The sequence below is a fragment of the Salvelinus fontinalis genome, chromosome 6 (genome assembly GCF_029448725.1).
Source record: "Salvelinus fontinalis isolate EN_2023a chromosome 6, ASM2944872v1, whole genome shotgun sequence".
Classification (NCBI taxonomy): domain Eukaryota; kingdom Metazoa; phylum Chordata; class Actinopteri; order Salmoniformes; family Salmonidae; genus Salvelinus; species Salvelinus fontinalis.
Window position 1 is genome coordinate 39,472,877 of NC_074670.1, and position 22,664 is coordinate 39,495,540.

General features: G+C 46.2%; 1 protein-coding gene across 1 annotated transcript in view; it reads right to left on the bottom strand.

Annotated features, from left to right (window-relative positions):
• LOC129857815 (phosphatase and actin regulator 4B-like) overlaps window positions 1–22,664 on the bottom strand; it is a 90,453-nt gene that overhangs the window by 66,986 nt on the left and 803 nt on the right. The window lies entirely within an intron of this gene.

Genomic DNA, 22,664 nt, shown 5'->3' on the forward strand with positions numbered 1-22,664 from the left:
AAGCAACACTGATTGACAATAAATTTCACATGCTGTTGTGCAAATGGAATAGACAAAAGGTGGAAATTATAGGCAATTAGCAAGACACCCCCCAAAACAGGAGTGATTCTGCAGGTGGTGACCACAGACCACTTCTCAGTTCCTATGCTTCCTGGCTGATGTTTTGGTCACTTTTGAATGCTGGCAGTGCTCTCACTCGAGTGGTAGCATGAGACGGAGTCTACAACCCACACAAGTGGCTCAGGTAGTGCAGTTCATCCAGGATGGCACATCAATGCGAACTGTGGCAAAAAGGTTTGCTGTGTCTGTCAGCGTAGTGTCCAGAGCATGCAGGCGCTACCAGGAGACAGGCCAGTACATCAGGAGACGTGGAGGAGGCCGTAGGAGGGCAACAACCCAGCAGCAGGACCGCTACCTCCGCCTTTGTGCAAGGAGGTGCACTGCCAGCGCCCTGCAAAATGACCTCCAGCAGGCCACAAATGTGCATGTGTCTGCTCAAACGGTCAGAAACAGACTCCATGAGGGTGGTATGAGGGCCCGACGTCTACAGGTGGGGGTTGTGCTTACAGCCCAACCCCGTGCAGGACGTTTGGCATTTGCCAGAGAACACCAAGATTGGCAAATTCGCCACTGGCGCCCTGTGCTCTTCACAGATGAAAGCAGGTTCACACTGAGCACATGAGCACATGTGACAGACGTGACAGAGTCTCGAGACGCTGTGGAGAACGTTCTGCTGCCTGCAACATCCTCCAGCATGACCGGTTTGGCGATGGGTCAGTCATGGTGTGGGGTGGCATTTCTTTGTGGGGCCGCACAGCCCTCCATGTGCTCGCCAGAGGTAGCCTGACTGCCATTAGGTACCGAGATGAGATCCTCAGACCCCTTGTGAGACCATATGCTGACACATGCACATTTGTGGCCTGCTGGAGGTCATTTTGCAGGGCTCTGGCAGTGCACCTCCTTGCACTAAGGCGGAGGTACCGGTCCTGCTGCTGAGTTGTTGCCCTCTTACGGCCTCCTCCACGTCTCCTGATGTACTGGCCTGTCTCCTGGTAGCGCCTGCATGCTCTGGACACTACTCTGACAGACACAGCAAACCTTTTTGCCACAGTTCGCATTGATGTGCCATCCTGGATGAACTACACTACCTGAGCCACTTGTGTGGGTTGTAGACTCCGTCTCATGCTACCACTAGAGTGAGAGCACTGCCAGCATTCAAAAGTGACCAAAACATCAGCCAGGAAGCTTAGGAACTGAGAAGTGGTCTGTGGTCACCACCTGCAGAATCACTCCTGTTTTGGGGGGTGTCTTGCTAATTGCCTATAATTTCCACCTTTTGTCTATTCCATTTGCACAACAGCATGTGAAATTTATTGTCAATCAGTGTTGCTTCTTAAGTGGACAGTTTGATTTCACAGAAGTGTGATTGACTTGGAGTTACATTGTGTTGTTTAAGTGTTCCCTTTATTTTTTTGAGCAGTGTATTATGCTAAAATAAGTTTTCATTCAGAATTGTTGTAATTGTCATTATTACAAATATATATATGAAAATCGTCCGAGTAATTGGTATCGGTGTTGAAAAATCATAATCAGTCGACCTCTAGTTAACATACACTGCGGACCTGGTATCCTTTCACTCCCTCCTCTCTACATTCTCCTCTTCTGTCTCTGCTGCTAAAGCCAATTTCTACCACTCTAAATTCCAAGCATCTGCCTCTAACCCTAGGAAGCTCTTTGCCACCTTCTCCTCCCTCCTGAATCCTCCTCCCCCTCCTCCCCCCTCCTCCCTCTCTGCTGATGACTTCGTCAACCATTTTGAAAAGAAGGTCGACGACATCCGATCCTCGTTTGCTAAGTCAAACGACACCGCTGGTTCTGCTCACACTGCCCTACCCTGTGCTTTGACCTCTTTCTCCCCTCTCTCTCCAGATGAAATCTCGCGTCTTGTGACGGCCGGCCGCCCAACAACCTGCCCGCTTGACCCTATCCCCTCCTCTCTTCTCCAGACCATTTCCGGAGACCTTCTCCCTTACCTCACCTCGCTCATCAACTCATCCTTGACCGCTGGCTACGTCCCTTCCGTCTTCAAGAGAGCGAGAGTTGCACCCCTTCTGAAAAAACCTACACTCGATCCCTCCGATGTCAACAACTACAGACCAGTATCCCTTCTTTCTTTTCTCTCCAAAACTCTTGAACGTGGCGTCCTTGGCCAGCTCTCCTGCTATCTCTCTCAGAATGACCTTCTTGATCCAAATCAGTCAGGTTTCAAGACTAGTCATTCAACTGAGACTGCTCTTCTCTGTGTCACGGAGGCGCTCCGCACTGCTAAAGCTAACTCTCTCTCCTCTGCTCTCATCCTTCTAGACCTATCGGCTGCCTTTGATACTGTGAACCATCAGATCCTCCTCTCCACCCTCTCCGAGCTGGGCATCTCCGGCGCGGCCCACGCTTGGATTGCGTCCTACCTGACAGGTCGCTCCTACCAGGTGGCGTGGCGAGAATCTGTCTCCGCACCACGTGCTCTCACCACTGGTGTCCCCCAGGGCTCTGTTCTAGGCCCTCTCCTATTCTCGCTATACACCAAGTCACTTGGCTCTGTCATAACCTCACATGGTCTCTCCTATCATTGCTATGCAGACGACACACAATTAATCTTCTCCTTTCCCCCCTCTGATAACCAGGTGGTGAATCGCATCTCTGCATGTCTGGCAGACATATCAGTGTGGATGACGGATCACCACCTCAAGCTGAACCTCGGCAAGACGGAGCTGCTCTTCCTCCCGGGAAAGGACTGCCCGTTCCATGATCTCGCCATCACGGTTGACAACTCCATTGTGTCCTCCTCCCAGAGTGCTAAGAACCTTGGCGTGATCCTGGACAACACCCTGTCGTTCTCAACTAACATCAAGGCGGTGACCCGTTCCTGTAGGTTCATGCTCTACAACATTCGCAGAGTACGACCCTGCCTCACGCAGGAAGCGGCGCAGGTCCTAATCCAGGCACTTGTCATCTCCCGTCTGGATTACTGCAACTCGCTGTTGGCTGGGCTCCCTGCCTGTGCCATTAAACCCCTACAACTTATCCAGAACGCCGCAGCCCGTCTGGTGTTCAACTTTCCCAAGTTCTCTCACGTCACCCCGCTCCTCCGCTCTCTCCACTGGCTTCCAGTTGAAGCTCGCATCCGCTACAAGACCATGGTGCTTGCCTACGGAGCTGTGAGGGGAACGGCACCTCCGTACCTTCAGGCTCTGATCAGGCCCTACACCCAAACAAGGGCACTGCGTTCATCCACCTCTGGCCTGCTCGCCTCCCTACCTCTGAGGAAGTACAGTTCCCGCTCAGCCCAGTCAAAACTGTTCGCTGCTCTGGCACCCCAATGGTGGAACAAACTCCCTCACGACGCCAGGTCAGCGGAGTCAATCACCACCTTCCGGAGAAACCTGAAACCCCACCTCTTTAAGGAATACCTAGGATAAAGTAATCCTTCTAACCCCCCCCTTAAAAGAGTTAGATACACTATTGTAAAGTGGTTGTTCCACTGGATATCATAAGGTGAATGCACCAATTTGTAAGTCGCTCTGGATAAGAGCGTCTGCTAAATGACTTAAATGTAAATGTAATACACTCAATTAGTATTTGGTAGCATTGCTTTTAAATTGTTTAAATTGGGTCAAATGTTTTGGGTAGCCTTGCACAAGCTTCCCACAATAAGTTGGCCCATTCCTCCTGACAGAGCTGGTGTAACTGAGTCAGGTTTGTAGGCCTCCTTGCTCATACACGCTTTTTCAGTTCTGCCCACAAATTTTATATAGGATTGAGGTCAGGGCTTTGTGATGGCCACTCCAATACCTTGACTTTGTTGTCCTTAAGCCATTTTGCCACAACTTTGGAAGTATGCTTGGGGTCATTGTCCATTTGGAAGACCCATTTGCGACCAAGCTTCCTGACTGATGTCTTGAGATGTTGCTTCAATATATCTACAATTTTCCAACCTCATGATGCCATCTATTTTGAGAAGTGCACCAGTCCCTCCTGCAGCAAATCACCCCCATAAAATGATCCTGCCACCCCCGTGCTTCACGGTTGGGATAGTGTTCTTCGGCTTGCAAGCCTCCCCCTTTTTCCTTCAAACATAAATTGGTCATTATGGCCAAACAGTTCTATTTTTGTTTCATCAGACCAGAGGATAATCATTGCCCCCATGTGCAGTTGTAAACCGTAGTCTGGCTTTGAGGTTTTGGAGCAGTGGCTTCTTCCTTGCTGAGCGGCCTTTCAGGTTATGTCGATATAGGACTTGTTTCACTGTGGATATAGATACTTTTGTACCCGTTTCCTCCAGCATCTTCACAAGGTACTTTGCTGTTGTTCTGGGATTGATTTGCACTTTTCGCACCACAGTACGTTCATCTCTAGGAGACAGAACGCGTCTCCTTCCGGAGCGGTAAGACGGCTGCGTGGTCCCATGGTGTTTATACTTGCGTACTATTGTTAGTACAGATGAACGTGGTACTTTCAGGCATTTGGAAATTGCTCCCAAGGATGAACCAGACTTGTGGAGGTCTACAATTTTTTTTCTGAGGTCTTGGCTGATTTCTTTTGATTTTCCCATGATGTCAAGCAAAGAGGCACTGAGTTTGAAGGTAGGCCTTGAAATACATCCACAGGTACACCTCCAATTGACTCAAATTATGTGAATTAGTCTATCAGAAGCTTCTAAAGCCATGACATTTTCTGGAATGTTCCATGCTGTTTAAAGGCACAGTCAACTTGGTGTTTGTAAACTTCTGACCCACTGGAATTGTGATACAGTGAAATAATCTGTCTGTAAACAATTGTTGGAAAAATAACTTGTGTCGTGCACAAAGTAGGTGTCCTAACCGACTTGACAAAACTATAGTTTGTTAACAAGAAATGTGTGGAGTGGTTGAAAAACAAGTTTTAATGACTCCAACCTAAGTGTATGTAAACTTCCGACTTCAACTGTAGTTTGATGGAGCGATGGGAAAGCCAGCCTTGAATCTGTAGCCAAAATAAGCTTACTGTCAAACAGTACCGATACAAATGCATTATGTCCTCCTCATTATGACAGAATCTGCATTTCGAGTCTTGCTCAATAAACCAAATACAAAACATTGTCTTTGTTGACAGAATTTTATAAAATACCTTTAACTGAAAGGCTCAGACCTGCTTCCATGGTATTGGGTTGTCAAAGATTTCTTCCTAATTTTTATGGCGTTGCAGATAAGTTATATTTATCATTTTGTATCCATTTATAGTTTTTTTTAGAGTAGGACAGCATAGTTAACTTGTGCTTTCCTTTCTTCATCTTAACTTTCCATGTGGGGGGTATAGCAGACACTAATTGAGCACATGTATGATTGGTACAAATATCCCTGTAGGTTCTACACAATGTTCCAAAATCAAACCATTTTCTGTCCTTGTCCACAATGTCATTTAGAAAATGTGTTTGCCAAAGATTGCCAACAAAAGAGGATAGCCATTAATATCAATATTTGTGTTGTACTAAATAAGTTGCTGAAGAACTTCCTCGGGAGAATAGAATTGGAAGTGTAACCATTGCCTCCTGAAGTAATGGAGATGCAATGCTGAAAATAAATGGTGCTATTTTGGTATAGAAATGTTTAAATTGATGAAAAGGTTGGAGGTTGTGTGTGAAAATTTAGTACATTTCGCTGAAATCCAGTTTGGATTGGGATATACAGTACACTAGGAAAGTATTCAGACCCCTTGACTTTTTCCACATTTTATTAGGTTACAGCCTTATTCTAAAATATATTTTCCTCATCAATCTACACCCAATACCCCATAAAGACAAAGCAAAAACTTTTTTTTAATTATTTTTTTTATTTAACAAAAAAACAAAAACTTTTTTACAAAAGTATTCAGACCCTTTGCTATGAGACTCGAACTTGAGCTCAGGTGCATTCTGTTTCCATTTATCATCCTTGAGATGTTTCTACAACTTGAAGTTTCTAATTCTCAAGGAAATACATTGACAGTATACGGACATTACAACCAAGTAACGTGAGGAGTCTTCCTCCTGTTGGGTGTCGGATTGGCTTACAGAGTCGAAAGAATAGTAAGGGTTTCTTAGGTTCTGTGAAGAACATTTTCCATACCTCAATTGGAATTCCATCTAAAAGTGGGAACTCTCCCATTTTGAATGACTCAATGGCATAATGTAATTCCTCCTCTGTGATCAAACCTTCACCTAAAAGCTGCTGCTCATCTGTACGTTTCAGGTGGGTGATATTCAATACAAAAAAAATCTCAAATCAAATTGTATTGGCCACATACACATATTTAGCAGATGTTATTGGGGGTGTAGCGAAATGCTTGTCTGTGAATGCTTGTGAGATTGTAGGGCTAGCTTCTGTTTGAACAACTGTTTGAAATAATTTGTTCCTTCTATTAATAATGCAATTCTCTAAAATGAGTTGATATTTTTTCAGGCAAAATTTCTCTGCTGTAAATGCATGAAATATATGGAGTATTTTTCACCATGTTCCATCCATGTGGTTTTAGACCTACAGTATAGATGATACCACCAACGACCTGTTGATGAAGTCTCTTTAGCTCTCTTTGTTTTCCATTGAGTAATTGTAATGTTGTAATTTAAATCTTTAAAATAATTGTCAATTTGTTGTTTTAGAGCAATGATGTCCTCTGTTTAAAAAGCTTTTGATTGGCAAAAACCTTTTCTTTCTCCAAGAGGCATGTTTTATCACATGCCCACTGAAAGCGCATTTGATGGCATCCCATACAATATGCGGATCATCTGCGTCTGTACTGTGGTTAAATAATGAAATTATGTTTAAAATAAATTGTTATGAATAAAATTCACATCCTCCAGTAAGGATTGGTTAAACTTCCAAAACCCTGGACCTCTTGGGAATTCCTCACTGCAAGTTGGATTAAAATAACAGAGTACTTTGAACATAAATGTTCTGCAATAACAGTTTTATACCGTAGAACTGAGTAAAAAGCAAATAAAAAAATAATAAATTAGTCTCGCCTTCTCCCTTATTCGCCAAGTATATCTAATTGACTGGGGACTTTTAAATCTCCCGAAATCTACTAGATCCAGAGAGGATATATTCCCCTGATTGCTGAAAGAGCTTGTAGGTGATAATTTGACATGCGGCTCCCAGTTCTATTGATTACTGAATCTATCACTGTATTAAAATCTCCAACCATTATAATTTGTTTGTTACAATCCTTCAATTTCTGTATTGTCTCCTCTCAAAGAATAATGAATTGTACACATTTGGGGCATGGAGGTTGATGAGACAAAAAACGTAAATTGTCCACTGATATTTCTAACATAATCCATCTCCCGTGAGAATATCCTATAGTCACATGGATATTAGCTAATCTGATTACCAATAAGAATAAGAACCCCTCTTTTGTTGCTTAAGCCATGATTAAAGAACATAGTGTTTTCGGAAAGTATTGATACCCCTGGACCATAGTTTGCTACGTGACACCCTTATTCTAACAAGCTTGGCACACCTGTATTTGGGGAGTTTCTCCCATTTTTCTCTGCAGAACCTCTCAAGCTCTGTCAGGTTGGATGGGGAGCGCCACCGCACAGCCATTTTCAGGTCTCTCCAGAGATGTTTGATCAAGTTCAAGTCCGGGCTCTGGCTGGGCCATTCAAGGACATTCAGAGACTTGTCCCGAAGCCACTCCTGTGATGCCTTGGCTGTGTGCTTAGGATCGTTATCCTGTTGGAAGGTGAACGGTCGCCCCAGTCTGAGGTCCTGAGCACTCAAGCAGGTTTTCATCAAGGATCGCTGTACTTTCCTCCGTTAATCTTTCCCTCGATCCTGACTAGTCTCCCAGTCCCTGCCGCTGAAAAACATCCCCACAGCTTGATGCTTCACAGTAGGGATGGTGCAAGATTTACTCCAGACGTGATGCTCAACATTCAGAGCTCAATCTTGGTTTCATCAGACCAGAGAATCTTGTTTCTAAACGTCTGAAAGTCCTTTAGTTGCCTTTTGGCAAACTCCAAGCGAGCTGTCATGTGCCTTTTACTGAGGAGTGGCTTCTGTCTGGAAGAGTGTTGCAGAGATGGTTGTCCTTCTGGAAGATTATCCCATCTCCAGAGAGGAACTCTGGAGCTCTGTCAGAGTGACCATTGGGTTCTTGGTCACCTACCTGACCAAGGCCCTTCTCCCCTGGTTGCTCAGTTTGGCTGGGCAGCCAGCTCTAGGAACAGTCTTGGTGGTTCCAAACTTATTCCATTTAAGAATGGAGGCCACTGTTTTATTGGGGAGCTTCAGTGCTGCAGAAATCTTTCGGTACCCTTCCCCAGATCTGTGCCTCGTCACAATCATGTCTCTAAGCTCTACGGAGCTCAATTCCTTCGACGTCATGGCTTGGTTTTTTCTCTTGGCACCCACCTGTCTATACAAGGTCCCACACTGTCAACTGTGGGACCTTGTATAGACAGGTGGGTGCCTTTCCAAATCATGTCCAATCAATTCAATTTACCACAGGTGGATAAATAAAGTTGTAGAAGCATCTCAAGGGTGATCAATGGAAACAGGATGCATCTGAGCTCAATTTTAAGTCTCATAGCAATGGGTATGAATACTTAATAATACTTAATGAATAATAAGGTACTTCTGTCATAAAAAAAAAAAAATATTGAAAACATTTCGGGAAACATGTTTTTGCTTTGTCATTATTGTCACGATCGTCGTTACGTGAAAGAGAGGAGGACCAAGGTGCAGCGTGAAATGAACACATATTTAATCAACGAAGAGGAAGAACACTTACAAACTAAACAAACAACAAACCGACGAACGTGAAGCTATATAATGACAAGTGCAGACACAGGCAACTTACACATAGACAATCACCCACAAACTACCTAATGACTATGGCTGACTAAATATGGCTCCCAATCAGAGACAACAATAGACAGCTGTCTCTAGGCAACCATAGACATACATACACCTAGACTAGACACTGCCCCATAAACATACAAAAAACCCTAGACAATACAAAACACATACATCCCCCATGTCGCACCCTGACCTAGCTAAAATGATAAAGAAAACAAAGATAACTAAGGCCAGGGCGTGACAGTACCTACCCCCCAAAGGTGCGGACTCCGGCCGCAAAACCTGACATAGAAGGGGAGGGTCCGGGTGGGCCTTCTTACGGCGGTGGCTCGGGTGCGGGACGTGGACCCCACTCCACCATAGTCAATACCCGCTTTGGTGGCGCCTCTGGAGCGAGGACCCTTACAGCGAGTCCCGGACTGAAGACCATCCTAGAGGGCGCCACTGGACGGAGGGCCAGCCCCGGACTGAGGGCCAGCCCCGGACTGAGGGCCAGCCCCGGACTGAGGGGCAGCCCCGGACTGAGGGGCAGCCCCGGACTGAGGGGCAGCTCATGACTGGAGGGCAGCTCATGACTGGCAGCTCATGACTGGAGGGCAGCTCATGACTGGAGGGCAGCTCATGACTGGCGGCTCTGGCCGGTCATGGCTGACTGACGGCTCTGGCCGGTCATGGCTGACTGACGACTCTGGCCGGTCATGGCTGACTGACGACTCTGGCCGGTCATGGCTGACTGACGACTCTGGCCGGTCATGGCTGACTGACGACTCTGGCCGGTCATGGCTGACTGACGACTCTGGCCGGTCATGGCTGACTGACGACTCTGGCCGGTCATGGCTGACTGACGACTCTGGCCGGTCATGGCTGACTGACGACTCTGGCCGGTCATGGCTGACTGACGACTCTGGCCGGTCATGGCTGACTGACGACTCTGGCCGGTCATGGCTGACTGACGACTCTGGCCGGTCATGGCTGACTGACGACTCTGGCCGGTCATGGCTGACTGACGACTCTGGCCGGTCATGGCTGACTGACGACTCTGGCCGGTCATGGCTGACTGACGACTCTGGCCGGTCATGGCTGACGACTCTGGCCGGTCATGGCTGACTGACGACTCTGGCCGGTCATGGCTGACTGACGACTCTGGCCGGTCATGGCTGACTGACGACTCTGGCCGGTCATGGCTGACTGACGACTCTGGCCGGTCATGGCTGACTGACGACTCTGGCCGGTCATGGCTGACTGACGACTCTGGCCGGTCATGGCTGACTGACGACTCTGGCCGGTCATGGCTGACTGACGACTCTGGCCGGTCATGGCTGACTGACGACTCTGGCCGGTCATGGCTGACTGACGACTCTGGCCGGTCATGGCTGACTGACGACTCTGGCCGGTCATGGCTGACTGACGACTCTGGCCGGTCATGGCTGACTGACGACTCTGGCCGGTCATGGCTGACTGACGACTCTGGCCGGTCATGGCTGACTGACGACTCTGGCCGGTCATGGCTGACTGACGACTCTGGCCGGTCATGGCTGGCGGGCGGCTCTGGCAGCTCCGGACTGAGGGGCAGCTCCGGACTGAGGGGCAGCTCATGACTAGAGGGCAGCTCATGACTAGAGGGCAGCTCATGACTGGAGGGCAGCTCATGACTGAAGGGCAGCTCATGACTGAAGGGTAGCTCATGACTGGCTGGCGGCTCTGGCCGGTCATGGCTGACTGACGGCTCTGGCCGGTCATGGCTGACTGACGACTCTGGCCGGTCATGGCTGACTGACGACTCTGGCCGGTCATGGCTGACTGACGACTCTGGCCGGTCATGGCTGACTGACGACTCTGGCCGGTCATGGCTGACTGACGACTCTGGCCGGTCATGGCTGACTGACGACTCTGGCCGGTCATGGCTGACTGACGACTCTGGCCGGTCATGGCTGACTGACGACTCTGGCCGGTCATGGCTGACTGACGACTCTGGCCGGTCATGGCTGACTGACGACTCTGGCCGGTCATGGCTGACTGACGACTCTGGCCGGTCATGGCTGACTGACGACTCTGGCCGGTCATGGCTGACTGACGACTCTGGCCGGTCATGGCTGACTGACGACTCTGGCCGGTCATGGCTGACTGACGACTCTGGCCGGTCATGGCTGACTGACGACTCTGGCCGGTCATGGCTGACTGACGACTCTGGCCGGTCATGGCTGACTGACGACTCTGGCCGGTCATGGCTGACTGACGACTCTGGCCGGTCATGGCTGACTGACGACTCTGGCCGGTCATGGCTGGCGGGCGGCTCTGGCAGCTCCGGACTGAGGGGCAGCTCCGGACTGAGGGGCAGCTCATGACTAGAGGGCAGCTCATGACTAGAGGGCAGCTCATGACTGAAGGGCAGCTCATGACTGAAGGGCAGCTCATGACTGAAGGGCAGCTCATGACTGAGGGGCAGCTCATGACTGAGGGGTAGCTCATGACTGGCTGGCGGCTCTGGCAGGTCATGGCTGACTGACGGCTCTGGCAGGTCATGGCTGACTGACGACTCTGGCCGGTCATGGCTGACTGACGACTCTGGCCGGTCATGGCTGACTGACGACTCTGGCCGGTCATGGCTGACTGACGACTCTGGCCGGTCATGACTGGCGGGCGGCTCTGGCGGCTCCTGACTGGCGGGCGGCTCTGGCGGCTCCTGACTGGCGGGCGGCTCTGGCGGCTCCTGGCTGGCGGGCGGCTCTGGCGGCTCCTGGCTGGCGGGCGGCTCTGGCGGCTCCTGACTGGCGGGCGGCTCTGGCGGCTCCTGACTGGCGGGCGGCTCTGGCGGCTCCTGACTGGCGGGCGGCTCTGGCGGCTCCTGACTGGCGGGCGGCTCAGATGGCGCTGGGCAGGCAGGCAGCTCAGATGGCGCTGGGCAGGCAGGCAGCTCAGATGGCGCTGGGCAGGCAGGCAGCTCAGATGGCGCTGGGCAGACGGGCAGTATGGCGGTGCTGGGCAGACGGGCAGCACAGGCGGCGTTGGGCAGACGGGCAGCGCAGGCGGAGCTGGGCAGACGGGCAGCGCAGGCGGCGCTGGGCAGACGGGCAGCGCAGGCGGCGCTGGGCAGATGGGCAGTGCAGGCGGCGCTGGGCAGACGGGCAGTGCAGGCGGCGCTGGGCAGACGGGCAGTGCAGGCGGCGCTGGGCAGACGGGCAGTGCAGGCGGCGCTGGGCAGACGGCTGACTTTGACCTGCTGAGGCGCACAGTAGGCCTGGTGCGTGGTGCCGGAACTGGTGGTACCGGACTGGAGACACGCACCTCAGGGCGAGTGCGGGGAGAAGAAACAGTGCGTACAGGGCTCTGGAGACGTACAGGAGGCTTGGTGCATGGTGTTGGCACTGGTGGTACTGGGCTGGGAACACTCACCACTGGGCGAGTGCGAGGGGCTGCCACAGGAGTGCTAGTGCGCTGAGCTGGCACAGGACGTGCAGGGCTAGGGAGGCGCACAGGAGGCCTGGTGCGTGGTGCTGGCACAGTCTTCACCAGACTGCTAGCACGCACCTCAGGACGAGTATGGAGAGCTGACTCAGGTGACATCAAATCCCGCACACGCTCCTTCAAGCGGATGCGGTCCTTTATGCTCCACACCAGCAAATCCCTCATTTCTCTCTCCTCCAATTTCCCCATTAATTCATCCACAGTCTCAGGTTCACTCCCCTTGCTCACCTCCAATTCCACCTCGACTGGCTCTGGTTCCATCTTCGGCTCCTCACAGTAAGCACGGGGAGCTGGCTCAAGTCTCCTACTTGACCCAGCTACACTCCCCGAGAGCCCCCCCCCCCCCCCCAATACATTTTTGGGGGTGCCAGCCGCTCTGTCGTGCTAGCTCCTCATACCGGCGCCTCTCTGCTTTCGCTGCCTCCAGCTCTGCCTTGGGGCGGCGATATTCCCCTGGTTGTGCCCAAGGTCCTCCACCGTCTAATATTTCCTCCCAATTCCAATAGTCCTGCAATCGCTGCTGCTGCCTTGTATCACGCTGCTTGGTCCGGTTTTGGTAGGTGATTCTGTCACGATCGTCGTTACGTGAAAGAGAGGAGGACCAAGGCGCAGCGTGAAATGAACACATATTTAATCAACGAAGACGAAGAACACTTACAAACTAAACAAAACAACAAACCGACGAACGTGAAGCTATATAATGACAAGTGCAGACACAGGCAACTTACACATAGACATAGACAATCACCCACAAACTACCTAATGACTATGGCTGACTAAATATGGCTCCCAATCAGAGACAATGATAGACAGCTGTCTCTAATTGAGAACCAATCTAGGCAACCATAGACATACATACACCTAGACTAGACACTGCCCCATAAATATACAAAAAACCCTAGACAATACAAAACACATACATCCCCCATGTCACACCCTGACCTAACTAAAATGATAAAGAAAACAAAGATAACGAAGGCCAGGGCGTGACAATTATGGGGTATTGTGTGTAGACTGATGAGAAATAACTATTATTTAATCTATTTTAAAATAAGGCTGTCACGTAAAAAAAATGTGGAAAAAGGGAAAGGGTCTGAATACTTTCCGGATGCACTGTACAACCTCCCCAATCACTCTTCCATTTAGCTTCTTCCTTAGCTATAGAGTGACAACCAAATTAATGCAGCCAAATGACAGGGATTAACGGTACATTTACTACTGGTGAAATATGTAAATGGAGAATCAATAAAACAATGAATGCCATTCTGGAGAGACGCCTATATCGTCGCCACACACTTCTTGTCTCAACATTTTAAATGATAATCAAGACACATTATCTTCACACATATTTTAGATGTTTTTTACTGACAGACACAATTCAATAAATCAGCGATGCCTTTTATCACTTCCCTGTATAGATAGGAGAAATTATTGAATTTTGGCATATGTATTACCATGTACTTCCCCATTGGACCAACCACTATGCCATTTCTCTCCAGTTCTATTGGTTTTCAATTTAAAGGCACAATCCTACTCATATTAGCAACCCATTTGAGTTGTTGTATCTTTAGATTCACCCTCTTTCAAAGTTTCTGACAGACATTTTCATCTCTGTCACATGGAACTGCTATCAGGTGCGCTGTTTAGAATGGGGTTTTCCCTGGTGTGCTGTTTAGAATGGGGTTTCCAGCGAATTGCATTGTGGCCAATTTTTGTAAAGGACGTTTTATTGGCTGCTTCATTACATGAGTTGCATGTTCTGTTAAGATGCATTACCATAATCTAAATGTGATTTCTGTCATTCTGAGAACCATGTGTGGACACCCTAATGGGTTATGCACCCAATGCATATGGGTCAGGTACATTTCTCAAAATGGCCGGTAAATTAAAATCTTCCCGATCATGTTGTCCGGCGCAACATTTTCCTGACGGAAACCCTGGCTGAGAGCTATTGAAGTAGCTTGTCAGAGACCGGTCTCCTCTTTGGTATAACTGAATCATGCCCAACTGATGGGTTAAGCATCCTGCTCAGCTTATAATGGCCCATTACCCATTACAGTGCATTCCAATAGGATGTGGCGAGCACTCCAAGAGCACTGAGACAGCGTTTTCTCTGACAGGCAAATGAACTTCAAGACCTCTCAGGCAACAAATAGTCAGCATCAGATAATGAGATAGTTTTATGGGGCAAGTATTGGAGGTGGCCAAAACAGACAGTACAGACACACAGGAACACTAGTAGCCTAGTAACAGGTGTAGAAAATATGAAAACGTGCCTCCTGAGTGGCGCTGTCACTCTCCCAAGTCCATACGGGAGTTGCGGCAATGAGACAAGACTAACTACCAATTGAATACCACAAAATTGGGGTGAAAGAAAAGGTGTAAAAAAATATTCTTTAAAAAAAATAGATAAGATTATTTATTTTTTTAAATCATGTGCACTGAAGAGGGAAATATACTGAACAAAAATATAATCGCAACATGTAAAGTATTGGTCCCATGTTTCATGAGATTAAATAAAAGATCCCAGAAATTGTCCATACGCACAAAAAGCTTATTTCTCTTAAATGTTGTTTATACATTTGTTTATATTCCTGTTAATCAGCATTTCTCCTTTGCCAAGATAATACATCCACCTGAAAGGTTTGGCAAAATTTAATCAAGAGGCTGATTAAACAGCATGATCATTACACAGGTGCACCTTGTACTGGGGACAATAAAAGGACACTAAAATGTGCGGTTGTGTCACACAACATAATGCCACAGATGTCTCATGATTAGAAGGAGCGTGCAATTGGCATGCTGACTGCAGGAATGTCCACCAGAGCTGTTGCCAAAGAATTTAATGTTAATTTCAGACAGCTGATGAAACTGAGTTTGCACAATCGAAAAATTTCTGCACAAACTGTCATCTCTGTGCTCGTTGTCCTCACCAGGATCTTGACCTGACTGCATTTAGGCATTGTAATGGTATGGGCAGGCATAAACTACTGACAACGAAAACAATTACATTTTATCGACGGCAATTTGAATGCACAGAGATTCCATGATGAGATCCTGAGGTCCATTGTCGTGCCATTCATCCGCCACCAGCACCTCATGTTTCAGCATGATAACGCATGGCCCCATGTCGCAAGGATCTGTTCACAATTCCTGGAAGGTGAAAAGGTCCCAGTTCTTCCATGGCCCACATACTCACCAAACATGTCACCCCTTCAGCATGTTTGGGATGCTCTGGATCGACCTGTATGACAGCGCGTTCCAATTTCCGCCAATACCCAGCAACTTCGTACAGCCATTGAAGAAGAGTGGGACAACATTCCACAGGCCACAATCAACAGCTTGAGCAACTCTACGCAAGTGAGATGTGTCGCGCTGCATGAGGAAAATGGTGGTCCCACCAGATACTGACTGGTTTTCCGATCCACGCCCCTACCTTTTCTTTTAAGGTATCTGTGACCAAGAGATGCAAATCTGAATTCCAAGTCATGTGAAATCCATAAAAACTCAGCAAAAAAAGAAACGTCCTCTCACAGTCAACTGCGTTCATTTTCAGCAAACTTAACATGTGTAAATATTTGTATGAACATAACAAGATTCAACAACCGAGAAATAAACTGAACAAGTGCCACACACATATGACTAACAGAAATTGAATAATGTGTTCCTGAACAAAGCGGGTTCAAAATCAAAAGTAACAGTCAGTATCTGGTGTTCCCTTTATTTAACTAGGCAAGTCAGTTAAGAACACATTCTTATTTTCAATGACTGCTTTGTTCAGGGGCAGAACGACAGATTTTTACCTTGTCAGCTCGGGGATTCAATCTTGCAACCTTACGGTTAACTAGTCCAACGCTCTAACCACCTGCCTTGCACTGCACTCCACGAGGAGCCTGCCTGTTACGCGAATGCAGTAAGAAGCCAAGGTAAGTTGCTAGCTGCATTAAACTTATCTTATAAAAAACAATCAATCAATCATAATCACTAATTAACTACACATGGTTGATGATATTACTAGTTTATCTAGCATGTCCTGTGTTGCATATAATCGATGCGGTGCGCATTCGCGAAAAAGAACTGCCGTTGCTCCAACGTGTACCTAACCATAAACATCAATGCCTTTCTTAAAATCAATACACAAGTATATATTTTTAAACCTGCATATTTAGGTAATATTGCCTGCTAACATGAATTTATTTTAACTAGGGAAATTGTGTCACTTCTCTTGCAACAGAGTCAGGGTATTTGCAAAAGTTTGGGCCACCAGGCTCGTTGCGAACTGTGTGAAGACTATTTCTTCCTAACAAAGACAGCCAACTTCGCCAAACGGGGGATGATTTAACAAAAACGCATTTGCGAAACAAGCACAATCGTTGCACGACTGTACCTAACCATAAACATCAATGCCTTTCTTAAAATCAATACACAGAAATATATATTTTTAAACCTGCATATTTAGCTAAAGGAAATCCAGGTTAGCAGGCAATATTAACCAGGTGAAATTGTGTCACTTCTCTTGCGTTCATTGCACGCAGAGTCAGGGTATTTGCAAAAGTTTGGGCCGCCTGGCTCGTTGCGAACTAATTTGCCAGAATTGTACGTAATTATGACATAACATTGAAGGCTGTGCAATGTAACAGGAATATTTAGACTTTCTTTCACTGAAAGAATAAACGTTCTTTCAGTGAACGTTTTGTTTTGATGACCAAAGGCTCGTATTTCTGTGTGTTATTATGTTATAATTAAGTCTATGATTTGATATTTGATAGAGCAGTCTGACTGAGAGATGGTAGGCACCAGCAGGCATTTATTCAAACAGCACTTTCGTGCATTTTGCCAACTCCCGAGATTAGGCTGGTGTAACTGATGTGAAATGGCTAGCTAGTTAGCGGGGTGCACGCTAATAGCGTTTCAATCGGTGACGTCACTCGCTCTGAGACTTGGAGTAGTTGTTCCCCTTGCTCTGCAAGGGCCGCGGCTTTTGTGGAGCGATGGGTAACGATGCTTTGAGGATGGCTGTTGTCGATGTGTTCCTGGTTCGAGCCCAGGTAGGGGTGAGGAGAGGGACGGAAGCTATACTGTTACAATGGCAATACTAAAGTGCATGCAAGAACATCCAATAGTCAAAGGTATATGAAATACAAATCGTATAGAGAGAAATAGTCCTATAATTCCTATAATAACTACAACCTAAAACTTCTTACCTGGGAATATTGAAGACTCATGTAAAAAGGAACCACCAGCTTTCATATGTTCTAATGTTCTGAGCAAGGAACTTAAACGTTAGCTTTTTTACATGGCACCTATTGCACTTTTACTTTCTTCTCCAACACTTTGTTTTTGCATTATTTAAACTAAATTTAACATGTTTCATTATTTATTTGAGGCTAAATTGATTTGATTGATGTATTATATAAAGTTCAAATAAAAGTGTTCATTCAGTATTGTTGTAATTGTCATTATTACAAATTAATGAATTCATTAATAAATAAATAAAAATCGGCCGATGGTCCTCCAATAATCGGTATCGTCATTGAAAAATCATAATCGGTCGACCTCTAATCTCCTCCTATTGGACTGCACCAGATTTGCCAGTTCTTGCTGTGAGATGTTACCCCACTCTTCCACCAAGGAACCTGCAAGTTCCCGGACATTTCTGGGGGGGGAACGTCACCCTCCGATCCAACAGGTCCCACATGTGAACAATGGGATTGAGATCCAGGCTCTTCGCTGGCCATGGCAGAACACTGACATTCCTGTCTTGCAGGAAATCACGCACAGAACGAGCAGTATGGCTGGTGGCATTGTCATGCTGGAGGGTCATATCAGGATGAGCCTGCAGGAAGGGTACCACGAGGGAGGATATCTTCCCTGTAACGCACAGCGTTGAGATTGCCTACAATGACAACAAGCTCAGTCCGATGATGCTGTGACACACCGCCCCAGACCATGATGGACCCTCCACCTCCAAATCGATCCCGCTCCAGAGTACAGCCCTTGGTGTAACGCTCATTTCTTTGACAATAAACGCGAATTCGACCATCACCCCTGGTGAGACAAAACTGCGACTCGTCAGTGAAGAGCACTTTTTGCCAGTCCTGTCTGGTACAGCGACGGTGGGTTTGTGCCCATAGGCGACATTGTTGCTGGTGATGTCTGGTGAGGACCTGCCTTTACAATAGACCTACAAGCCCTCAGTCCAGCCTCTCTTAGCCTATTGCAGACAGTCTGAGCACTGATGGAGGGATTGTGCTTTCCTGGTGTGACTCGGGCAGTTGCTGTTGCCATCCTGTTCCTGTCCCGCAGGTGTGATGTTCGGATGTACCGATCCTGTGCAGGTGTTGTTGCACGTGGTCTGCCAGTGTGAGGACGATCAGCTGTCTGTCCTGTCTCCCTGTAGCGCTGTCTTAGGCGTCTCACAGTACGGACATTGCAATTTACTGCCCTGGCCACATCTGCAGTCCTCATGCCTCCTTGCAGCATGCCTAAGGCACGTTCACGCAGATGAGCAGGGACCCTGGGCATCTTTCTTTTGGTGTTTTTCAGAGTCAGTAGAAAGGTCTCTTTTGTGTCCTATGTTTTCTTAACTGACCTTAATTGCCTACCGTCTGTAAGGTGTTAGTGTCTTAACGACCGTTACACAGGTGCATGTTCATTAATTGTTTATGGTTCATTGAACAAGCATGGGAAACAGTGTTCAAACCCTTTACAATGAAATTATTTGGATTTTTACGAATTATCTTTGAAAGACAGGGTCCTGAAAAGAGACGTGTCTTTTTTGCTGCGTTTATTAAGGCCTAAGGTATTTATTTAAAGTGACTGATTTCCTTATACGTATGAACTGTAACTCAGTAAAACCTTTGAAATGGTTCCATGTTGCTTTTATATTATAGTTCTGTTACAGAAATGATTTAACAGTTTTACACCCTGTAAAGATACAGTGTATCACATTTTTTATTCCTTGTGTTACTATTTTATTGTATTTTTTCATTTTTGTTTAACTGTGCACCAGTTGTATTCGGCGCATGCGACAGAACATTTCATTTTATTTGATATAATGATACACTATGCATCCAACACCTCTGCACTATCCTGCTTGAAGTAGTCTCTGTAAGACAGGACTACATTGGCAAAACAGGCAGCGGTTTTTTGCTACTGTATTACCACAGAGTTTGTGGTTTCTTTGGTATTACTGACTGTCCAGCATTAAGAGAACTGCAAATAACTCCATTCAACATAGCCTAACTACAAAAACACTGGCACCTACCTCACACAGACTACTCTGCTCAAACACAAACAATGTGCCAATGTCCTCTACTTTACCATGACCTTGAAAACATCAAATCCCCTTTAGTTAAGGGAATAAAATTATGACAATTTAAATATTCATACATAAACATTCCATGAAAATGTATCCTCCATCAAATGTCCCCATTCAGTTTTTGTACCATAACAATCTATTCTCATCAGTATTTTGTGGCACACCCCATGGTACTCAGGTATAGACTTAGCCAGCAGATCCGACCCGCTTGCTTACTGCTGCACTAGAGTCTGAGACTTCCTATGTAGACACTGCAGAGATGGCGCGAGATATGACTCGGAAAACGCAACTCAATCAGTCATTTTCTATTAAGGTATCTTTACTTTTACTCAAGTATGACAATTGGGTACTTCTCCCACCACTGGTTAGGCACCACAGTTTAGGGTTAAGCACGAATTCCAAATATCTAGCCTAAAATAATGAAAGAAAAACCTCAATGTAGCCTATAAATATAAACTTCACAAGAATTATACATTTATGAATTTAAGGTATTGCTTTCTTTATTCAACCCGCCCGCTTTTCATCCACACAATAATTCATGACCCTGAACCCGTCTTCCCCATGGATATAACCGCGGGTTATGAATGAGAACGAAAACGTCAGTTTACTTAAAAACTAGCCGTCATTCAATCTTCTCAGTGTAACAGTTGGGCAACTGGGACAATTTGAAGTACAACGCATTTCTCATCCCTGGACTCAGGTACTTTTTCAGAGACATATCTCGTGTCAGCTCCGCAACGTCTTAATCTACACAAGAAGCCTGTCCAACTCTACTCCATTCATAGACGCTAACTGCTTGAGCGCCTATCAAAGATAGTATCTTCTGCCCGGGGACCCGGCGCTTGCTCTAAATATTAACATGCATCGCTTGTGTTACATTTTCGGAACCATAAGGAATGTGTAACGTTCGTCTTGTGGTGATTGAACGGACCAAGGCGCAGCGGGTGATGAATACATATTGAATTTATTTACAACAAGACGAAAACACTAACGAACACTAGAACAAACTACAAAACAATAAACAAAGTCAACAGACTTGAAACAAATGAACTTACATATAGACGAAGAACGCACGAACAGGAACAGACTACCTAAAACGAACGAACAAACGAAACAGTCCCATGTAGAATACACTGACACAGGAACAATCACCCACAAACAAACAGTGAGAACAACCTACCTTAATATGGCTCTCAATCAGAGGAAACGACACACACCTGCCTCTAATTGAGAACCATACCAGGCAAACCATTAACCCAACATAGAAAACACATAACATAGACTACCCACCCCAACTCACGCCCTGACCAATTAAACACATACAAAACAACAGAAAACAGGTCAGGAACGTGACAGAATGTATCTTTCATATCAGCGAGAATTCATTTTTAGAAAACAAATGATTAAATTACTACACACCTTTTATAGGGTTAGTGTTCCCACAAGGCCATATTGCCATGTTACATTGTTTGTTTACGGAAGGCAGACAGAAGACATAGTGCTAATTATTTATTTTGCGTGCTCCGAACACCTGTGTGTAAGCAAAAATGGGGAGGAAGTGTAGTTCGTCAACTGGTGGCGCATACAGCTTGTGGATCTGTGAAAAACTGCTACTACAGTAAGTGTAGATTTTTTATTTGAAAGTTTCTCTCACTGATATGAAATATAAGCGGCATATCAGCATATGTTTTGAAAACCGGTTTGAAAGTGATGAGTGACTTTTCTAAACGTTATAACACAGCCTCAGAATTGTAGTTCACATGCAAATGTATGTGCACATGCAAATGTATGTGTAGACAGCTTGACAGAAATGGTAGCAGAAGGTGAATGTTGAACTTTTGTTGCACACATATCCAGATGATGCTGCATATCATTTTGCGCAATAACACTGTCGGTATAATCTAAGCGTAAGCAAGCGCTAGCATAAACTATCCTACAGCTGAGCCATGATGCAGGAGCGAGTAGTATCCATATTAGGCTATCATGTCCTCATATTTGCTCTAGCACAGAGACATAAATCATGCATAAACAAGTTAATGCAAGCTAACTTGAGGTCACAGGACCGCTAATATTCCTCTCTCGATTCGCAAAACCAAATCGACAATGACCCATTAGTTTATCTTGCTCTGTTTGGACGCATATTTTGGCTACAAACAATATTATAATATTTATATATAATTATAATAATAATGTAAGACAACTTCGCTTGTGTATCCTTTGAAAACAACAATGTCAACACTGAAAATATAGAATGTATCTATGCATAGGCTATCGAGCCAGTAGAGTTTGTATTTGAATGAACACGTGGCATGGGGAACTGCCTTATTTAGGGGCAGAACGACAGACTTTTACCTTGGGGATTCGATCTAGCAACCTTTCGGGAACTGGCCCAACGTTCTAACGACTAGGTTACCTGCCGCCCTAGTATCCTAATGATTATGGCAGTAGGCAGATTATGAAATAGTCATGTAAACACCCTACTCTGTTTATCTTAATCTGTGTAAAGTCAAAATCGAAGTAAGCATAAATCGATTAAAACACCTGGTTTTCTGAGAAATCTTTCGAATTATTAGGACATGTACACACCTTAATTGGCGTTCCAGTGGTGTATTTGATCTATCTGCGCATGTGCTAGCATCAGCATCTTTAGCACGAGTGAAGTGAGTTCTGAATAACTGAGTGTATGCGTTTTAGAAGTAGTTTTCGCATACAAAAAAATCGTTATTCCTGCAAAGCATGTACACGTTTTAATCGAACTATATTACATGAATCTGATCATCCACAATAATCGCAATATTGTGTGCATGTAAACGTACTCATTGTTGCGGTTGGGTGGAATTGTTACAATGCAACATTGAAGCAACGTTAACACTGTTGGATATAATGCATGAAAGATTAGCGGTTTGCTGCAGCGTAACATGTAAAGGCAACTATGCAGAGCACATTCTCCCGCGAATAACGGAACAGGTAAACCATCAAATGGGTGTTCAATAAAATGCATA